This window comes from Haliotis asinina, chromosome 9, assembly GCF_037392515.1.
Source record: "Haliotis asinina isolate JCU_RB_2024 chromosome 9, JCU_Hal_asi_v2, whole genome shotgun sequence".
Classification (NCBI taxonomy): Eukaryota; Metazoa; Mollusca; class Gastropoda; order Lepetellida; family Haliotidae; genus Haliotis; species Haliotis asinina.
In genome coordinates this window covers 35991211-36014202 of record NC_090288.1, presented here as the reverse complement: position 1 = coordinate 36014202, position 22992 = coordinate 35991211, and the positions used below count along the sequence as shown (strand labels likewise).

Sequence of the window (22992 nt, the reverse complement as noted above, 5' to 3'; positions counted from 1 at the left end):
GTTATCATTTGCGCGTATCCTGCCAATTTGCTGCAAAGTATGTTTTATTTGTTGTTTAAAGCCGCACTCGTGCGGTGGGGTAGCCTTGTGGTTAAAGCGTTGGCTCGTCACGTCGACGACCGGGTTCAGTTGTCCACGGGTGTACATCGTGTGAAACCCATTATTGGTGTCCCATGTCGTGATATTGCTGGAATAGTGCTAAAAGCGACCTAAAACCCAAATCACTCACTCATGCTCGTACAGACTGCACACTGTTTGCATCAATAAGCCATAATTATCGATTTACTCATGGCAATTGTTTTTGTTCTCGCTTTGAAGGAGATGACAGCAAGTATTTTGACATTGATGAAGCAAGTGGAAAGATGACATTGAAACAAAGAATCGATTTTGATGGAACTTCTGGAATCAAACTGATCAACAAATTGACGTTGACCGTCACAGACAAGGGCACGAACAAGGTCAAGGAGTCGTTGACGATCACCGTCAACGACGTCAATGACAATATACCAGCTTTTGAAGACATCATTTATCATGTCAATGTCACAGAAAATGGAACTCAAAGTAAGATTTCGTTTTATCTATCTTTGATCTCCTTCACATCAGAGTGAGTGAGTTTAGTTTTACGCCGCACTCAGCAATATTCTAGCTATGTGGCGGCGGTCTGTAAATAATCGAGCCTGGAGTAGACAATCCAGTGATCAACAGCATGAGCATCGATCTGCGACATTGGGAACTGATGACATGTGCCAACCAAGTCAGCGAACCGGACCACCCGATCCCGTTTGTCGCCTCTTACGACAAGCATAGTCGCCTTTCATGGCAAGCATGGGTTGCTGAAGGCCTGTTCTACCCCGTGACCTTCACGGGTCTCTTCTCATGAGAGATTCTGTCGTATTCTGATTTACTGTCGGCATAGATTCATCAAATCTTTACGCATTGCTTTGCGTATGAAACTAGACTTGTGTTTGTGAGATATGCCATTTTTGCCGACTCTTTCAGGTTCGCGCATAACCACAATCATGCTTTCACGCATGATATTGTTATAATCTAGCAATACTGACATCATCTCATGATCATCTAATATTTTGTCGCTTGTAATAATTATAAATCGTGAATCTGGAAAAAGGATTTTTCACTTTCATATTAATGGTTACGCCGTTGTTTGAAGATGTGTAAATAACAATGTCAAGGCACGTTTGTGAAACTTTATGACTTTTGTAAAGAAGAATCGAAAGAACAAAAACTCACGATTAGCGGATCCTGTCACTGCTAAGGACATCAACATTGCATGTAGTTTTCACGACTCTCACGGACATTGACCCCTGAAGCTCTGGGTTAGAATACTTGCTTTCAGTAACCCATGCTTGTCGTGAGAGGCGACTGACATGGTAGACACATGTCGTCGGTTCGCAGTTGTGTAGATCGATGCTCATTCTGTTGATCACATATTGTCTGGTCCAGATTCGAGTATTTACAGACCGCCGCCATATAGCTGGATATTGCTTCGTGCGGCGTAAAACTAAACTCATTCACTCACCGACATTGATTCTACCCTTTCCAGTATGTGTGAAAATAAAATCGCCCACCTTAGGCAACAGGAACATGTTTTCAACATGACGTACATTTAGTGCCTAATACAAAGAAATTGTATTTAACAGCAATGGAACTTGCAAATCTAACAATAACTGACGCCGACAGTGGCAACAACGGGCAGGTGAACGTGACCCTTTCAAATATCGGCGGCTCAGAAGAGGGAGTGTTCTCGCTGCAGGGAACATTGCTGATGGTGGATGCATCTAAGATTGACTACGAACAGCTGGAGAACCAGGACTTTACTTACACCCTGACGGTCGAGGCCGCTGACATGCCGGACACAGGGGTGGTCAACACAGGGAGAGCAACCGTTGTGGTCGAGGTGGGTCGGGGTAGTTACATCATTGTAGGGGCGGTGGGGTAGTCTCACGGTGACATTGTTGGTTCCTTTCCGTCGGACCATGGACGGAACTCCGATGCTTAAAGAATACCACATAGCTGTTAGGTAACTAAGCGGTGAAAGAGTTTGCTTGTCACGCTGAAGACCCTGGTACGGTTCATACCATGGGTGCAACATGTCACATTCTCATGTCCCCATTCTGGGCGGGTATAATTTTTTGAGGGGGTGGGGTGGTGGTGCACACTTCATTAAACAGAATTCACTCACTGACCCATTGAAATAATGTTGTTGCTTGGATCCAGGTTCTACCTGCCAATGAGTTTGCTCCAGAATGGACCAGCCCCAGACTTCAGACCAAGTCTTCTACCTTTCCGAACAAGACTCTTGCTGAGAATGTCCCTGTTGGAACATTAGTGGAGACATTCCAAGCCAGGGATGACGACAAGGGCAAGGATGGTTCTGTAACCTACCAAATTGTATCGGTGAAAACAGGTGAGCTGTCGTAGGTATTGGAAGCGCATCCACGACAAGGGCAAGGATGGTTCTGTAACCTACCAAATTGTATCGGTGAAAACAGGTAAGCTGTCGTAGGTATTGGAAGCGCATCCACGACAAGGGCAGGGATGGTTCTGTAACCTACCAAATTGTATTGGTGAAAACAGGTGAGCTGTCGTAGGCATTGGAAGCGCATCCACGACAAGGGCAGGGATGGTTCTGTAACCTACCAAATTGTATCGGTGAAAACAGGTGAGCTGTCGTAGGTATTGGAAGCACATCCACGACAAGGGCAGGGATGGTTCTGTAACCTACCAAATTGTATCGGTGAAAACAGGTGAGCTGTGGTAGGTATTGGAAGCACATCCACGACAAGGGCAGGGATGGTTCTGTAACCTACCAAATTGTATTGGTGAAAACAGGTGAGCTGTCGTAGGTATTGGAAGCGCATCCACGACAAGGGCAGGGATGGTTCTGTAACCTACCAAATTGTATCGGTGAAAACAGGTGAGCTGTCGTAGGTATTGGAAGCACATCCACGACAAGGGCAGGGATGGTTCTGTAACCTACCAAATTGTATCGGTGAAAACAGGTGAGCTGTGGTAGGTACTGGAAGCACATCCACGACAAGGGCAGGGATGGTTCTGTAACCTACCAAACTGTATCGGTGAAAACAGGTGAGCTGTCGTAGGTATTGGAAGCACATCCACGACAAGGGCAGGGATGGTTCTGTAACCTACCAAATTGTATCGGTGAAAACAGGTGAGCTGTCGTAGGTATTGGAAGCACATGCACTTTCTTCTACGACGACGCGTATGCTAACCAATTTGTAAAGACAGATTAGACTCAAAGTTATTGTGACACAAAACACGCAAACAAATATAGTGTTAACTTTCACTGCCACGACAGAAATAAAGTCACACGGATAGGTAAATGTATCAGGAGATGTGGTGTACCCTTTCTGTTAAAGCGTTTGCTCGTCACTCCGAAGGCCCCTGTTCGATTCCCCACATGAGTACAATGTGTGAAACCTATTTCTGGTGTTCCCCGCCGTGGTTTTGCTGGAAAATTGCTAAAACGGCGTAAAACTAAACTTAGTCACGAACCCTCACAAATGTATCAAGGTTCCAAGGTATGGTAACGAGCATCAGCCCATAAGAACAGCACAAATGGTGTACACAAGTTAGCCAATAGGGCCTTCTCAAGGCAGTTCTTTCAAACTGGTTATCAAAATTGTTCCAGAACGATGAATAGAGGGACTTTCTTTCTGACTTCTGCCCTATACGTCTGGTAGTCCGGCCTTTCAAAGTGAACATTACTGTCAGTCTTCTCCAAAATAAACTTCTTGCACATTTCGTGGGATTCCAGCTGTTGGTTTCATTTTTCTTTTATCGTTTTAATACACTCTTTGTCGGGACTAAAATTTCATTCAAGAGACTACCAAAAAAGTTTCTAACTTTGGCATCTGTGTATATTATCAATCTAACAAATATACCCATATATGTTGAAAAGGAACACAGAACCATACTGAGGCCACTCTGTTTCAATGTGTGGTATATCCCAGGTAAAACAATTCACACAAACCTGGTGGACCTTCATCTCTTGAAGAACTCCACCCACATAAAGCTGACAGGTCATGATTTGTCTGAAAAGAGCCCTGACCCTTGACGGTCCGAGTTAGAACAGTTACTGATCTTCAGTATCCTATGCTTGTCGTAAGAGACGACTAACAGATCGGGTGGTCAGGATGAATGAGGATGTAACCTACTGATAGAATATTATGTAGATACGTTTGTCGTCAGATTTTCAGACCCGAAGTCCCTCCAGTTTCCACAGTCTTGTATCACCTTTCAGCAACTGGAATCTGTTTGGGGTATTCTCAGGCATTCCTGTTTGCAGACATGAGGCGGTAGGGTAGCCTAATGGTTAAAGCGTCCATTCATCACGGTGGACTCGGGTTTAATTCCCCACATGGGTACAATGATAATTTCTAGTGTTCTCCAAAATTGCTGGAAAAATACTAGTAGCGGTTTAATACCTCACTCACTCACTATTTGCAGATACGGGGAAAAATGCGAGCAGTCTATTTTTCTTGGATCCCTCGTCTGGCAAACTGACAACATCATCTCAACTTGATTTTGATCATGACACTGGGGGCTCCAACTTCTACGATATTGTCGTGCAAGCCATTGACGGCGGAAGTAGTGCAAAGAGCGTCGATGGCCAATTCAAAGTCATTTTAAGCGATATGAATGACAACTCACCACATTTCAACAAATCCATGTATCAGGTTGATGTAGCTTGTGATGTTACTGCTGGGACGCCTTTGACAACGTTCCATACGACTGACAGCGATGATTCTCAGACGTTTACATACTCCATTGTTAAAGGCAGCAAAACGTATTTCAGTGTCGATAACTCAAACGGGACTTTGAACCTTCAGAAGAAGCCTGGTGAAGACAGATTCCAGGTTGTGACTGTTGCGGCTGCAGATAGTGGGACTCCGGTGTTAAAGTCTGAGGCTCATGTTGTTGTCAAATTCAGCGTCTGTGAGAATAATTCTAGCAGTAGTGCCGCGGGCGGTAATGGCACCGGTGGGGCTGGTGCGGGTGGAGCCGGCGGTGTCGGTGCTGGTGGTAAATTTGGAGCCGGACCTGGTGGTGTTGGAACTGGAGGTGTTGGTGCTGGGGTTGGTAACGGAACTGGTGGAACTGGTGCAGGTGGCGGTGTTGGTGCTGGTGGTAAAGGTAGCACTAGAACTGGTGGTGCTGGAGGGGTTAATGGAACCAGTGGAGCTGGTGCAAGTGGAGTCGGCGGTGTTGGTGCTGGTGGTAAAGGTAGCACTGGAGCTGGTGGTGCTGGAGGGGTTAATGGAACCAGTGGAGCTGGCGGTGTTGGTGCTGGTGGTAAAGGTGGCACTGGAGCTGGTGGTGCTGGAGGGGTTAATGGAACCAGTGTAGCCGGCGGTGTTGGTGCTGGTGGTAAAGGTGGCACTGGAGCTGGTGGCACTGGAGCTGGTGGCATTGGAGCCGGTGGCACTGGAGCTGGTGGCACTGGAACCGGTGGCACTGGAGCTGGTGGCACTGGAGCCGGTGGCACTGGAGCTGGTGGTGCTGGTGGTGCTGGAACCGGCAGTGCTGGAGTTGGTGGTGCTGGAACCGGCGGTGTTGGAGCCAGTGGCACTGGAGGTGGTGCTGGAACTAGTGGCACAGGAGCCGGTGGCACTGGAGCCGGTGGTGCTGGAACTGGCAGTGCTGGAACTGGCAGTGCTGGAGCAGGTGGAGCTGGTGGTGCTGGAACCGGCGGTGTTGGAGCAGGTGGTACTGGAGCTGGTGGCACTGGTACCGGCAGTGCTGGAGCAGGTGGAGCTGGTGGTGCTGGAACCGGCGGTGTTGGAGCAGGTGGAGCTGGCAGCGCTGGAGGTGGTGGCGTAGGTGGCACTGGAGCCAGTGGTGCGGGAGGTGGTGGGAGGGGACAAGGTGGATACGGCGGGTCAGGTGGACAAGGTGATTCTGGAAAGGGTGGTAACGGTAAGAGAATCTGGTATTACATTCGAGATTGAAAATACATACGCCAGAGATGAACACTCCACATGCTGGTGCATTGGATTTGATGAAATGGTTTGAATCTTCCAGGGGGATCTGGAGCGGGGAGATGTGCAACGACAGAAATATCTGTGATCGAGAACTGGGCTTTGAGAGGAGCATGTGGTCTCTTATCAGTGGGAATGGTAGGATCTCTACTAGCGGTGTACAAAATGAAGAAAAACAGGTACAGAATTCAAACACCCTTCAGATAAGATACTGACCATTGCACATTCACAATCTTATCTAAACTGTTGTTCAGTTTGTGGAACGTTATATAACCGATATTACAAGAACATCTTTCAGTCATACGTGTGGATATATCCCAGTGCATCTCATTTGGGTGGATGGATGCTCACGATGTCAAATACGGGATTGTCTGGTGGAGAATCTATTACTGACTGACGGCAGTCATATAGCTGAACGTTTGCTGAGTCCGATGTTAAAAAACAAACGAAACAAACATCAACCATTACCAATGATGCTTAGTTTGAATATGGCTTAGTAGAAGCCAAGAATATCCCTGGCAAAGAAGGGGTTTGCCCCAATAACTGTCTTCATGAACGTGTTCCACACGAGATGTTTTTGGGGTTACATTTAACACCCACTGGAACACGTTATCAGTGGGTTTCGGAGACAAACATCATTTTTTTATATGTTCGTGCGTGCGTGCGCGCGCCCCCTTCAAATGAGACGTTTTGAATTATTTGTCATTCTCAGTTACTTTGTGTATGGTGCTTCCAGGAACAAGTCTCTTGTGACTCCAGAGGGTTCCTTCTATGACTCCGACTCGCAGGATGAACATCCCGATTTAGGTAGGTCTAAATCGATCCTGCACGATCCTAGTAGGTCCTATATTTAGAATGTTCCTGTATCATCTATATAGGTGTTTTGTCATAAATGTTAATACCTTGTTAAATATGTCATCTGTAATACATACCACTGCACGATCTAGGTCACCTGTCATAAGTCGCCATATGTCATCTTTGATCAGCGTCACAGTGGATTATAGATGTACATGTATATATCTTCAGGTCCTCTGTCATAAATGCCCATACCTCAATGTCACAGTGGGATCTCCTCAGGTCCTCAGTCATAAATGCCCATACGTCAGTGTTACAGTGGAATATATCTCGTCAGGTCCTCTGTCATAAATGCCCATACGTCAGTGTCACAGTGGGATCTCCTCAGGTCCTCTGTCATAAATGCCCATACCTCAGCGTCATAGTGGGATTTCCTCAAAGGTTTAAATTAATTTAATTGGCAATGATCGAATAAATCTAGATTTGGTTTGTCGTTATCGTAAAAGTGTGTTTCTTGAAAATCATTTTACCTTTAATGGCTATTGATTCACATACTTTTCTGTTGTGTTTCAGTTGTGTCCAAAATGCCCCGAGGGCTAGCACCAGTTGACACACAAAATAAAGGACTTGCCTCATACCTGTCTTTAGAATCTTTGGTGCGTGTTTATTGCAAGTAAATTTGCAACTTAACTGACACTAACCTATTGCATATAGGAATTAGTGTGTACGTTCTATTACTTACTACAGTTAGTATACCTCTTGTACTTGCAGTGATTTTTTGTCGGTTATGTTTTCCTACTCAAACAGGAAAGTAACTGTTCATTTTCACATTTCTCAATGCTAAAAATTTGTTCGGTCAAAACATCTTCAGTGTGGTGTTTGAATATGGGTTTCAAAAGATATTTGTCAAATTAAATTTTAGGATCAATTTATACAAGTATTTCGAATTCGGCGTCTTTCTCCTTCATGGCAAACTCAGAAGTCATACAAATAATAGTATCATAATTATCATCGATACTTTTGTTTTAGAAAGCAAACAAACACACTGGATCTTTTTCTGTTGGAGCAGGTAAATAGCGCGTGTGGTTATGTAGTATGTGTTATAAGGAAGGGGCTTGGATTTACGTTGCTTTAAACAGCACTTCATGAATATCACGGCCTATTAGCTTAATTGAGGAAGATATACCGACAACGGATCGTTGTAGGTCCAAATCTGTGACTCGAACCGACTATATGAGAATCCTGTTACTCTTGACTACGTGTTGGAAATATCATGATCTAATGTAAACATTTTATTTATAATTGATACACTTGATGTGTGTGTTGTTATGACCAAGTTAATTTGAATATGCTTGTGTTGCTGCACTTCCATTGTGATCAATGTCATGCCCAAACGAAGTTAAGGATAAAATGAGAACTTAAACAATTTCAAGTAGATGCTTAACAACAGCGGCAGAGACGTATCAAGTGGTCGTTTGTTATATGATCTCTCAAAGACAGTTTATACAAATACAAATGCTTGGGTTCCTCAGCAAATTATTAATACCTTTTACACATTTCTGTTGGTGCATTTACATATTGTGACACATCCATATCTGAAACAAAACGTGAAAAACAACTCTCATGAATATTTTCATGAAATAACAATGAAGGAATATATTCCCTTATGTTAATTATAACAAACATTTGCTGTGTAAACTATCATTGTAAAAATAACGAGAGTAAGTGTACACTGTCGGTCAAATCAAGCTCAGATAATTTTATCCGCGTATGCCTTCTCATCCCTACGTGATCCCTCATGTTAGCTGAGCAGCATGACAAGCCTTTTGTCTAATCTGAAACATGGTCGGAATCGATTTATATCCTGTCATTGTAGCAATTGCATGGCGCTTTTCAAATTAAGCTGGTCTAAAATTTTAATTTTTCTTTTTCAGACTCTTGATTGATACTGGCAAGGTGAAGTTGGAATAAATTGATCGTTGTGAAATTGTAATCCGTTGTCAGTATTATTAAATGATCTGTATGCAATGGTATGTGTATTGAGCACTTCTCGGAAATGGATACAAATCCATGGTGCATATTTCATATGACGACGGTCAGAATTGACAAAATGAATTTTGTAAATATCACTTTTGTTTTGTACATGTTTCTAACAGTGCATGTCAGTATTAATATTCCTTCGATGATAATTAAAAATCGTTTACCTGTACCTCGCCTTCGGACATTTCTGTTTTACAACAATGGTATCAAAGCACTTAACTCACCTGTATAAGCCTGATGTATAACGACCTAGCTATTCTGCACAAGTCGCTTTAAGCATCGGTGTCAAAATGTTGTTTGTGTTTCAATATACTGTTTGTTAAAACTATTGTTTGTTTGTTGTTTTACACGACGCAGTCTTCTAGCTACATGTCAGACAATCCAGTGATCAACAGCATGAGCAATGTAGTCGTACGAGGTATCGAACCCGGTTATTCGGCGTGATGGGATCGGACTGGAAATACGGATCCTATCAAAATGATTTGAAGCAAATATGATATTAAAGTAATGTGTTGTGGCGACCATACTGAAAATAGGACTCGAACTTCAAATAAACATGGCTTTATAGTGCGTTAGTATGGTTTTTCGTCGCTGTTAGCAATATCACAGCGGGGACACCAGAAATGGGCTTCGCACATTGTACCCAATTGGGCAGTCGGAGTCGGGTTTTCCGCGAGACCAGCGAACGCTTTAACCATTGCTCCATCCCGCCGCCTGGCGAGATTAAGCCTAGGGTTTTCATCTTACATATGAAATTCAAACAATAATAATTCATTCCGTTAGTTGAAAAGTTTATGATTATATCGATTTATTTTAAGTGATGTTTGATGAGAGGTGTTTGATGTCAAGTAAACTGATGACTGCAAAGGTGTAAAACCATTAATTTTCAATATTGAAAAGAATAGACTCCTGGAAAGCAGAAAGTGGTGTGTGGTCCTGTGAAAGAGCCAAGTTGTCATCTCTAATTACGACACACTGTATTAACCTTGTCCAGGTTGCATAATACATTCCAACCTTTCACTTCCCTGGCCCCGATTTCTTGAAACAAACTTAAATCTGAGTTTTGACTTAAGTTCACGTTTTCGCTCAAATTTAAGAAAACGCAGGAACATGCATTTTCCAGAATGAATGGAAATCGGTATCAAACTCAGACTTACTAGACAATCTAAGTTTGGTGGACAGATTACTTTAGTCGTTTGGACTTTTTTAATTTAAAAAATGCATTTGAGTTAAAAATACAGCTGTTTTAATTTGTCAAACACAGTTTGAGATTTGAGTGAAAACCTAAGTTTTTCTCGAGAAATCAGGCGAGGTCAAAATCGGGTCGGCAGCGTATGGCACGAAATGGATGGGTGACCGTGTTAGCAGCTTGATTCCTGACAGTTTCTTGGACTTATGTCCTACCCGACAACGAAGCACACGTGATACATGTGAAAATGGGTACCAGTTGGAATGTCATGTGACTAAAACTTTCAAGCGCCTCATAGGCAGCTTGGGTTATCCGGTGTAATAATGTGCTGTACTTTGACTGTTACACAAGAAGAAAAATGTTGATTTACAAAAATTTACAAAATTTAAATGTCATATTTACAAATATTTACAACTATTGTAAAGGTGATGTTTAGAAGGCTTGTAAATGTAAATTTAGAAAAGATTTCACCGCTACTTCTTTCAATTTTGCCGTTTCTCAAGAATCCCCAAGAATAACTCTTTAAACTTACTAATTTATTATTTCTTTTGTTCTGTTAGAGTTCTTACTGTTGATATGCATAATGGATCTTGCATGTGCAATTGGTGTATTCAAGAAATCTCATAAACATGTCAATAGATAATTGGTTGTGATATCAGTACGTTTGGATTGGAGCAAGTATTGGTGGATGTGATGGTGGTGTCTCATGTATGAGGGTGGTGATGCCCCATGCATTGGTGGATGTGATGGTGATGTCTCATGTATGAGGCAGGTGGTGCCCCATGCATTGGTGGATGTTATGGTGTATTCCTGTATGAGGGTGGTTGTGCAACATGCATTGGTGGAAGTGATGGTGGTGTACTCATGTATGCCGGTGGCAGTGCGCCATGCATTGGTGAATGTTGTGGCGTACTCATGTATGCCGGTGGCGGTGCGCCATGCATTGGTGAATGTTCAGGTGTACTCATGGATGTCGGTGGCGGTGTGCCATGCATTGGTGAATGTTGTGGTGTACTCATGTATGCCGGTGGCGGTGCACCATGCATTGGTGAATGTTGTGGTGTGCTCATGTATGTCGGTGGCGTTGCGCCATGCATTGGTGGATGTGATAGTGGTGTCTCATGTATGAGGAGGGTGATGCCCCATGCATTGGTGGATGTTGTGGTGTACTCATGTATGCCGGTGGTGGTGCCCCATGCATTGGTCGATGTTGTGGTGTTCTCAAGTATGCCTGCGGTGGTGCACGATGCATTGGTGGATGTTGTTATGTACTCATGTATGCCGGTGGTGGTGTCCTATGCATTGATGGATGTTTTTGTGTACTCCTGTATGCCGGTGGTGGTGCCCCATGCATTGGTTGATGTGATGGTGGTGTATCATGTATACCAGTGGTAATGCAACATGCATTGGTGGATGTTGTGGTGTACTGATGTATGCCGGTGACGGTGCCCCATGCATTGGTTGATGTGATGGTGGTGTATCATGTATGCCGGTGGTGGTGCGCCATGCATTGGTGGATGTTGTGGTGGGCTCATGTATGCCAATGACGGTGCCCAGTGCATGGGTGGATGTGATGGTGGTGTCTCATGTACACCGGTGGTGATGCAACATGCATTGGTGGATGTTGTGGTGTACTGATGTATGCCGGTGGCGGTGCGGCATGCATTGGTGGATGTAATGGTGGTGTCTCATGTATGAGAGTGGTGGTGCCCAATACATTGGTGGATGTTGTGGTGTACTCATATGTGCCAACTGTGGTGCACCATGCATTTGTGGATGTTATATACACATGTATGCCGGTGGTGGTGCCCCATGCACTGGTGGATGTTGTGGTGTACTCATGGATGTCGGTGGCGGTGAGCCATTCATTGCTGGATGTGATGGTGGTGTCTCATGTATACCGGTGGTGATGCAACATGCATTGGTGGATGTTGTGGTGTACTGATGTATGCCTGTAGTGGTGCGGCATGCATTAGTGGATGTAATGGTGGTGTCTCATGTATGAGAGTGGTGGTGCCCCATACATTGTTGAATGTTGTGGTGTACTCATGTGTGCCAGCGGTGGAGCACCATGCATTTGTGGATGTTGTTATATACTCATGTATGCCGATGGTGGTGCCCCATACATTGGTGGATGTTGTTATGTTCTCATATATGCCTGTGGTGGTGCGCCATGCATTGCTGGATGTGATGGTGGTGGCTTGTGTATGCCGTTGGTGGTGTTACATGCATTGGTGGATCTTGTGATGTACTCATGTATACCGGTGGCATTGCGCCATGCATTGGTGGATGTTCTGGTGTATTCATGTATGTCGGTGGTGGTGCGCCATACATTGGTGGATGTGATGGTGATGTCTCATGTATGAGGCTGGTGGTTCCCCATACATTGGTGGATGTTGTGGTGTATTCCTGTATGCCGGTGGTGGTGCAACATGCATTGGTGGATGTTGTGGTGTACTCATGGATGCCGGTGGCGGTGCACGATGCATTGGTGGATGTTGTTATGTACGAATGTATGCCGGTGGCGGTGCACCATGCATTGGTGGATGTGATGGTCGTGTTTCATGAATACGTATGAGGGTGGTGGTGACCCATGCATTGGTGGATGTTTTGGTGTACTCATGTATGCCGGTGGTGGTGCGCCATGCATTGTTGGATGCTTTGGTGTACTCATGTATGCCAGTGGTGGTGCCCAATGCATTGGTGGATGTGATGGTGGTGTCTCATGTATGCCGGTGGTGGTGCCCGATGCATTGGTGGATGTTGTGGTGTAATCATGTATGACGGTGGCGGTGCACGATGCATTGGTGGATGTTGTGGTGTGCTCATGTATGCCAATGACGGTGCCCAGTGCATTGGTGGATGTGATGGTGGTGTCTGATGTATGAGGGTGGTGGTACCCCATGCATTGGTGTATGTTTTGGTGTGCTCATGTATGACGGTGGTGGTGCCCCATGCATTGGTTGATGTGATGGTGGTGGCTTATGTATGTCGGTGGTGGTGTTACATGCATTGGTGGATGTTGTGGTGTACTCATGTATGTCGGTGGTTGTGCACTATACATTGGTGGAAGTGATGGTGTATTCCTGTATGCCGGTGGTGGTGCAACATGCATTGGTGGATGTTGTGGTGTACTCATGGATGCCGGTGGCGGTGCACGATGCATTGGTGGATGTTGTTATGTACGAATGTATGCCGGTGGCGGTGCACCATGCATTGGTGGATGTGATGGTCGTGTCTCATGAATACGTATGAGGGTGGTGGTGACCCATGCATTGGTGGATGTTTTGGTGTACTCATGTATGCCGGTGGTGGTGCACCATGCATTGTTGGATGCTTTGGTGTACTCATGTATGCCGGTGGTGGTGCCCAATGCATTGGTGGATGTGATGGTGGTGTCTCATGTATGCCGGTGGTGGTGCGCCATGCATTGGTGGATGTTGTGGTGTAATCATGTATGACGGTGGCGGTGCACGATGCATTGGTGGATGTTGTGGTGTGCTCATGTATGCCAATGACGGTGCCCAGTGCATTGGTGGATGTGATGGTGGTGTCTGATGTATGAGGGTGGTGGTACCCCATGCATTGGTGTATGTTTTGGTGTGCTCATGTATGCCGGTGGTGGTGCCCCATGCATTGGTTGACGTGATGGTGGTGTATCATGTATGCCGGTGGTGATGCAACATGCATTGGTGGATGTTGTGGTGTACTCATGTATACCAATGACGGTGCCCAGTGCATTGGTGGATGTGATGGTGGTGTCTCATGTATACCGGTGGTGATGCAACATGCATTGGTGGATGTTGTGGTGTACTGATGTATGCCGGTGGCGGTGCGGCATGCATTAGTGGATGTAATGGTGGTGTCTCATGTATGAGAGTGGTGGTGCCCCATACATTGGTGGATTTTGTGGTGTACTCATGTGTGCCAGCGGTGGTGCACCATGCATTGGTGGATGTTGTTATATACACATGTATGCCGGTGGTGGTGCCCCATGCATTGGTGGATGTTGTGGTGTACTCATGGATGTCGGTGGCGGTGAGCCATGCATTGCTGGATGTGATGGTGGTGTCTCATGTATGAGGTTGGTGGTGTCCCATGCATTGGTGGATGTTGTGGTTTACTCATGTGTGCCAGTGGTGGTGCACCATGCATTGGTGGATATTGTTATATACTCATGTATGCCGGTGGTGGTGCGCCATACATTGGTGGATGTTGTGGTGTTCTCATATATGCCTGTGGTGGTGCGCCATGCATTGGTGGATGTTGTTATGTTCTCATATATGCCTGTGGTGGTGCGCCATGCATTGCTGGATGTGATGGTGGTGGCTTGTGTATGCCGGTGGTGGTGTTACATGCATTGGTGGATGTTGTGGTGTTCTCATGTATGCAGGTGGCATCGCGCCATGCATTGGTGGATGTGATGGTGATGTGTCATGTATGAGGCTGGTGGTTCCCCATACATTGGTGGATGTTGTGGTGTATTCCTGTATGCCGGTGGTGGTGCAACATGCTTTGGTGGATGTTGTGGTGTACTCATGGATGCCGGTGGCGGTGCACCATGAATTGGTGGATGTGATGGTCGTGTCTCATGTATACGTATGAGGGTGGTGGTGACCCATGCATTGGTGGATGTTGTGGTGTACTCATGTATGCCGGTGGTGGTGCGCCATGCATTGTTGGATGCTTTGGTGTACTCATGTATGCCGGTGGTGGTGCGCCACGCAGTAGTGGTTGTGATGGTGGTGCCTCAGTAGGCTGGTGGTAGTGCCCCATGCATTGGTGGATGTTGTGGTGTGCTCATGTATGCCTGTGGTGGTGCATGATGCATGGGTGGATGTTGTTGTGTGCTCATGTGTGCCGGTGGTGGTGCCCCATGCATTGGTGGATGTTGTTGTGTACTCCTGTATGTCGGTGGCGGTGTGCCATGCATTTGTGGAGCGATGGTGGTGTCTCATGTATGAGTTTGGTTGTTGTGGTGTACTCATCTATGCCGGTGGTGGTGCGCCATGCATTGTCAGATGTTTTTGTGCACTCATGTATGCCGGTGGTGGTGCCCCATGCATTGATGGATGTGATGTTGGTGTATTTTGTATGCCGGTGGTGGTGTCCCATGGATTGGTGGATGTTGTGGTGTGCTCATGTATGACGGTTCCTGTGCACAGTGCATTGGTGGATGTTGTGGTGTGCTAATGTATGCCAGTGGCGGTGCCCAATGCATTGGTGGATGTGATGGTGGTGTCTCATGTATGCCGGTGGTGGTGCCCGATGCATTGGTGGATGTTGTGCTGTACTCAGGTATGCCGGTGGCGGTGCACGATGCATTGGTGGATGTTGTTATATACTAATGTATGCCGGTGTCGGTGCGAAATGCATTGGTGGATGAGATGGTGGTGGCTCATGTATACCGATAGTGGTGCACCGTGCATTGGTGGATATTTGTTCTAGTCATGTATGCCGGTGTCGGTGCGCCTTGCATTGGTTGATGTTGTGGTGTACTCACGTATTCCAGTGGCTGTGCGCCATGCATTGGTGTATGTGATGGTGGTGTCTCATGTATGAGGGTGGTGGTACCCCATGCATTGGTGTATGTTGTGGTGTGCTCATGTGTGCCGGTGGTGGTGCACCATGCATTGGTGGATGTGATGGTTGTGTCTCATGTATACGTATGAGGGTGGTGATGCGCCATGCATTGGTGGATGTGATGGTGGTGTCTCATTTACATGTATTGTGGTGTACGATGTTGAGATGATTTTGTTACTTTAAACCAGACATAGTGAAATTAATATTTCGAATCCACGTCGTTTTATCTTGCAACTGAAAATTTAAGTCTTAGAATTTTATTCAACTTAGGATACAAGTTGTTTAACAAACGATTATAGATTCAAATCGTTATTACTGGTTTGTATTGCAAGGAGGTAAGCGCAGCAGTTAGAACAGTGAAACAAGAGCACGTGCGGTACGTGATGAGCGTTAACTTAGACCAACCCAAGTTCTCGACGTTTTATTTAATGTGCACCCTAAGCCCCCTGTAATACAAACAAAGAAAGTGATTTGAAATTATGATCGTTTGTTTAACAACTTTCATCTTAAGTTGAATAATATTTTGAGAATTAATTGTTCAATTGGCAAGGTATAAAATTATAAGAAATTTGCCATCGTAATTTCATTTTATTCGATTTACGTTTTTGTTTAAAGAGACATTCATCGGTACGCTTTCACGGCAAACGGACTGTAATCTCAGAATAACACGAGTGAGTCACGAAAGCGATGAGCAGTGATATGCACATCACAATTTACAACATTCCCACCCACGGACGACAGTTTGTTTTAATTCATTTACATTGAATGTTCCATACACCTATGTCACTTTGGGTTTAACTTGTAATTTTAAATTTACAATGGGTTATACCTGTATTGTATTAGCCGTTGAGTATGTTTTAGCTATATTGTCTTACATAAATAAATCTGTAATTAATGAAAGAAAATTTTGTTTCGTTTTGTTTCAATAATGAATATTACCAGGTCTTACTTGGCTCACGCTAAATAAGAAAAACATGCCTTTGTGCAAACACTTGTGATTGAGGTGCTTTCAATAGCTCTAATCCTTTGTTTCGGGTTCGGCGACTGGGATTAGGTTGCGTAAGCGAGCGACTGAAGCCCGCTTGGAGTTTGAGCACCCACCTATAGTGATGTGAAATATTCGTCGTGGGGACAGAAAGTCTTGAAATCCTGTAGAGGTAGGACGACTTCAAGGATTCTTCGGAAGGGCGATAGAGGACCAGACAGGTAGGTGTTTCCATATCTATTTGGAAGAAAATATGCATCTTCATGTATATTTGTTTAATATACAGTGCACACTCATTCTCTCATAGTACACAGCCATTTAGGTATAGATGGGAAAGGTTGATACTGGTTTCTGCATGTAAACGGAGTGGTAGTGTAGCCTGGTTGTTCAAGTGTTGGCACGTCATGTTCAGTGTCAGTGTTCGAGTCCTCACTTAAATACTATGTCCCACGTCCGTCGTTGGAATATTGCCCAAAGCGGCAGAAAACCACACTTACTCGCTGTTGTTAATCCAATCTGCAAACGCGAGAAATGTGATTACTGATGCCTATGCATGACTCATTTCTTTCAGACGCAGGAACCCTGGCACACTCTGGATTTGGTGTTGTGTCACTCTAAACCCTTCCACCTGGACTTTAGTACACTGGCTTTCCAAGGGTCCGATGGGATGCGTTTTTGTCTCATGGTGGCTCCATTGTGCGTCTGCTCTCCGCGTAGCCCCCTGCCGAGCGTACATGGAGTAGGTTCGGTGCTAGGGCCTGACTGTACAGTCAGGATGGTTGCTATAGCAACCCAGCTAGTTTAGGGTTGGCACACTGGTGACCCCAGTCTTTTCAGCACCCCCAGTAGACCCAATGCTGACTGCACTTGACTGGTAGATTAGGGGTTAGTGTAGATAGGGCCCCCTTCGTGCATGCCCTGTACGATGCTATCTATAGATAGTATAACTTAGTGTTAACCCACCATTCCGTCCTTCAATAGGTAGTTCGAGACAAAGCAAGTCCCGGATGGTCACTTTGAAAGTCAGTGTACTGGCCTACCTGCTGGTAAAGCATTCACTATTTTAGTTTAAAACTTAAATTAAATTTTGTTTTTCACGTCCCGACATATTTGCTTTGCATTTAAATGTAAGGGGATCGTCGAATAACCGAATGGTTAAAGTGTTCGCTCATGACGATCCAAACAACCTATTTCGATTTCCCATATCTGAATGATGTGTGAAGCATATATTTGTTGTTTCTCACCGTGATATAGCTAGTATATTGCTGAAAGCGGTGTAAAAGGACACTCATGCAGTCATAATCTGTGTGTGAAGCATAAATTATGTAAAGTGTTCTTTGCCTTTTTAAGTAGAACCGTTGCTTACGCATGCAACTGTTCCTTTCAAACAATCTTTTGAATAAACCATAACATGCAATGCATCCTTGTTTATCATGACGTCTACTGCAAAATTACAACTTGAGTTTCATGTTTGAGATTTTACGTGTAGGCATATAAGTTGCATATATACACACAGTAAGTGCCAGCGATGTAAACTATATTCTCTGTACTGTTATGAGCAGGGATGCCATCTTCCTGGGGGCGAAATGGACACTGAAGTCCCCCAGAGGCAGGACGACTGCCAAGAAGAGAAGATATTCCATGGATGGACGTGAACCAAGGATTCTTCGGAAGGGTGACAGAGGACCAGACAGGCAGGTGTTTTCAACTCTATTTGGAAGAAAATATTTGTTTCATATATTGTGCACACTAATTCTCTCATAGTATACAGCCATTTAGGAGTGAGTGAGTTTAGTTTTACGCCGCACTCAGCAATATTCAGTTATAAGGTGACGGTCTGTAAATAATCGAGTCTGGACAAGACAATCCAGTGATCAACAACACGAGCATCGATCTGCGCAAATGGGAACCGATGACATGTTTCAACCAAGAAGTCAGCGAGTCTGACCACCCGATCCCGTTAGTCGCCTCTTACGACCAGCATAGTCACAGCCATTTAGGTATAGATGGGAAAGGTTGATACTGGTTTCTGCATGTAAACGGAGTGGTAGTGTAGCCTAGTTGTTCAAGTGGTGGCACGTCATGTTCAGTACCATTGTTCGAGTCCTCACTTAAATACTATGCCCCACGCCCACTAAATGCTGGAAAAATTGTCCAAAGCGGCAGAAAACCACACTTACTCGCTGTTGTTAATCCAATCTACATCCGAGAGAAATGTGATTACTGATGCTTATGCATGACTCATTTCTTTCAGACGCAGGAACCCTGGCACACTCTGGATTTGGTGTTGTGTCACTCTAAACCCTTCCACCTGGACTTTAGTACACTGGCTTTCCAAGGGTCCGATGGGATGAGTTTTTGTCTCATGGTGGCTCCATTGTGCGTCTGCTCTCCGCGTAGCCCCCTGCCGAGCGTACATGGAGTAGGTTCGGTGCTAGGGCCTGACTGTACAGTCAGTATGGTTGCTATAGCAACCCAGCTAGTTTAGGGTTGGCACACTGGTGACCCCAGTCTTTTCAGCACCCCCAGTAGACCCAATGCTGACTGCACTTGACTGGTAGATTAGGGGTTAGTGTAGATAGGGCCCCCTTCGTGCATGCCCTGTACGATGCTATCTATAGATAGTATAACTTAGTGTTAACCCACCATTCCGTCCTTCAATAGGTAGTTCGAGACAAAGCTAATCCCGGATGGTCACTTTGAAAGTCAGTGTACTGGCCTACCTCCTGGTAAAGCATTCACTATTTCACTTTAAAACTTAGATGAAATTTTGTTTTTCACGTCCCGATATATTTGCTTTGCATTTAAATGTAAGGGGATCGTCGAATAACCGAATGGTTAAAGTGTTCGCTCATGTCGATCCAAACAACCTATTTCGATTTCCCATATCTGAATGATGTGTGAAGCATATATTTGTTGTTTCTCACCGTGATATAGCTAGTATATTGCTGAAAGCGGTGTAAAAGGACACTCATGCAGTCATAATCTGTGTGTGAAGCATAAATTATGTAAAGTGTTCTTTGCCTTTTTAAGTAGAACCGTTGCTTACACATGCAACTGTTCCTTTCAAACAATCTTTTGAATAAACCATAACATGCAATGCATCCTTGTTTATCATGACGTCTACTGCAAAATTACAACTTGAGTTTCATGTTTGAGATTTTACGTGTAGGCATATAAGTTGCATATATGCACACAGTAAGTGCCAGCGATGTAAACTATATTCTCTGTACTGTTATGAGCAGGGATGCCATCTTCCTGGGGGCGAAATGGACACTGAAGTCCCCCAGAGGCAGGACGACTGCCAAGAAGAGAAGATATTCCATGGATGGACGTGAACCAAGGATTCTTCGGAAGGATGACAGAGGACCAGACAGGCAGGTGTTTTCAACTCTATTTGGAAGAAAATATTTGTTTCATATATTGTGCACACTAATTCTCTCATAGTATACAGCCATTTAGGAGTGAGTGAGTTTAGTTTTACGCCGCACTCAGCAATATTCAGTTATAAGGTGACGGTCTGTAAATAATCGAGTCTGGACAAGACAATCCAGTGATCAACAACACGAGCATCGATCTGCGCAAATGGGAACCGATGACATGTTTCAACCAAGAAGTCAGCGAGTCTGACCACCCGATCCCGTTAGTCGCCTCTTACGACCAGCATAGTCACAGCCATTTAGGTATAGATGGGAAAGGTTGATACTGGTTTCTGCATGTAAACGGAGTGGTAGTGTAGCCTAGTTGTTCAAGTGGTGGCACGTCATGTTCAGTACCATTGTTCGAGTCCTCACTTAAATACTATGCCCCACGCCCACTAAATGCTGGAAAAATTGTCCAAAGCGGCAGAAAACCACACTTACTCGCTGTTGTTAATCCAATCTACATCCGAGAGAAATGTGATTACTGATGCTTATGCATGACTCATTTCTTTCAGACGCAGGAACCCTGGCACACTCTGGATTTGGTGTTGTGTCACTCTAAACCCTTCCACCTGGACTTTAGTACACTGGCTTTCCAAGGGTCCGATGGGATGAGTTTTTGTCTCATGGTGGCTCCATTGTGCGTCTGCTCTCCGCGTAGCCCCCTGCCGAGCGTACATGGAGTAGGTTCGGTGCTAGGGCCTGACTGTACAGTCAGTATGGTTGCTATAGCAACCCAGCTAGTTTAGGGTTGGCACACTGGTGACCCCAGTCTTTTCAGCACCCCCAGTAGACCCAATGCTGACTGCACTTGACTGGTAGATTAGGGGTTAGTGTAGATAGGGCCCCCTTCGTGCATGCCCTGTACGATGCTATCTATAGATAGTATAACTTAGTGTTAACCCACCATTCCGTCCTTCAATAGGTAGTTCGAGACAAAGCTAATCCCGGATGGTCACTTTGAAAGTCAGTGTACTGGCCTACCTCCTGGTAAAGCATTCACTATTTCACTTTAAAACTTAGATGAAATTTTGTTTTTCACGTCCCGATATATTTGCTTTGCATTTAAATGTAAGGGGATCGTCGAATAACCGAATGGTTAAAGTGTTCGCTCATGTCGATCCAAACAACCTATTTCGATTTCCCATATCTGAATGATGTGTGGATCCGATATTTGTTGTTTCTCCCCGTGATATAGCTGGTATGCTGGTAAAAGCAGTGTGAAACCGACACTCATGCAGTCTTAATATGTGCTGGAAGTATAAATTATGATACAGAATACTGTTTACCTTTATTAGCAGAAGCCACTGTGTTCTTCCAAACGATCTTTGAAAGAAAACATAAAGTGCCTCCTTGTGTACAATGACGTCTACTGCCAAGTCACAACTTGATTTTCGTGTTTGAGATATGTTCTCGTGGAATCATATATTTTGCATTTATGCACACAGTACAAATGATGTAAAATATGTTTACCTTTATTATCAGGAGCGTGGATGCCATCGTCCTGGGGGCGGAAATGGACCCTGAAGTCCCCCAGAGGCAGGACGACTGCCAAGAAGATATTCCAAAGGAGATATTCCATGGACAGAAGTGGATCAAGGATTCTTCTGGAGCAGCATGTGGATGTTTTACTGTTCGGACATTTTGTGACAATGTACTCTGCGTCTCTACTACTGTAAACCCTCCAGTAGAATAGGTAGCGTTGCATACGTTGAGGGAACACGGTTCCAGAGTTTTTTTCTCAAAAATGTTTTTTATCTCTGGTTTTACGTGTCGGGCTTCAGTTACCTTTGACCTTGTTCAAATCTCAAATTTGATCAAGATCAATTTAGACACACATTCTGCGACAACAATGTTGGTGTTTCTGTTCGAGGATTTGGTACTGTTCCATGTTGGGAATGATGACATTCATAAAACAATCCGCACAGCTGGTCCAATTGTACTTGTTTGTTTTGCTGTTTTGTTTGTGAAACTTGTGAAATTGAGAAGAATTGTTTTTGTCCATGGAAATCGGATGTGCACGACTTTATCGCCTTGTAGGAGTGCTTGTTTTTAGCCATATACTGCCATGCACTGCTAAACACCGCCAACACAGAAACACATCACGAAACAATTCCAACATTAAAACAATAGATCAATACACGGGGGTATTCTAATGTCTACAAACCAGAACTTACAATACAAAAGCCTATCAACATTACTAGATCACATCGCACAGACCTTTAGTTCAATGCATGTACTAAACAATCCAGTGGTGTCTGTAGATGAGACAAGACATTAAATGAAAAGCTCCCACCAACATCCAACAGTCTAGAATATTACATTGCGCAAGTAAACAACGAAGTGCATGTTTGCCAATCATATTCCTTAACCAATTGACCATGGTTGGAGCATTTGTGCTGGTCAGCTTATCCCTATTCTGGTGTTCTGATGTCGAGAGATGCTGCTCCCCATGGATTGGTTGAACTGACACAGAGTAAATGCAATAAAGTCAGTATGCCATCAGAGAGAGATCTATATCAAAGCAGATCAACTGAACAAATTGTAAGCTTCTGAATGTATCAAAAGTGATTAACAGTTAACAGTTGGCGGCTATTTTAGTGAATCCTTCAAGAATAATTCGGATTTAATGCAAGGCGATGTTTTGTCTCCAATTCTATTTTCATTTTATCTCAGTGATTTTGAGACCCCTTTTTTGAAGATAACTGAATTTCTTATAAATGTAAATCCCTAAGTATTTTTCTGTTACTGTATGCAGACGACGAGTCCTAATTTCTGAATCAGTTGATGGTTCACAAAAGCAGTCAGATTCGTTGTTGAATTACTCCACTGAAGTTAAAAAAAACTATACATGTTATTCTATGGCTTATGCAGAATTGGGTCGTCTCCCTCGCATATATCAGAGACAATTTAACATGATAAAGTATTGGTGCAAGTTGCTTCACACAAATGATCTTA

The 22992-nt window shown here is 44.4% G+C and overlaps 1 long non-coding RNA gene across 1 annotated transcript; it reads left to right on the top strand.

Moving 5' to 3' along the window:
* Positions 1-17491: 17491 nt before the first annotated feature.
* LOC137295700 (uncharacterized) lies at positions 17492-18948 on the top strand. The gene is made up of 3 exons (XR_010957592.1): positions 17492-17658; positions 18175-18306; positions 18867-18948. It is a non-coding gene; the product is annotated as an uncharacterized lncRNA (long non-coding RNA).
* Positions 18949-22992: the final 4044 nt, after the last annotated feature.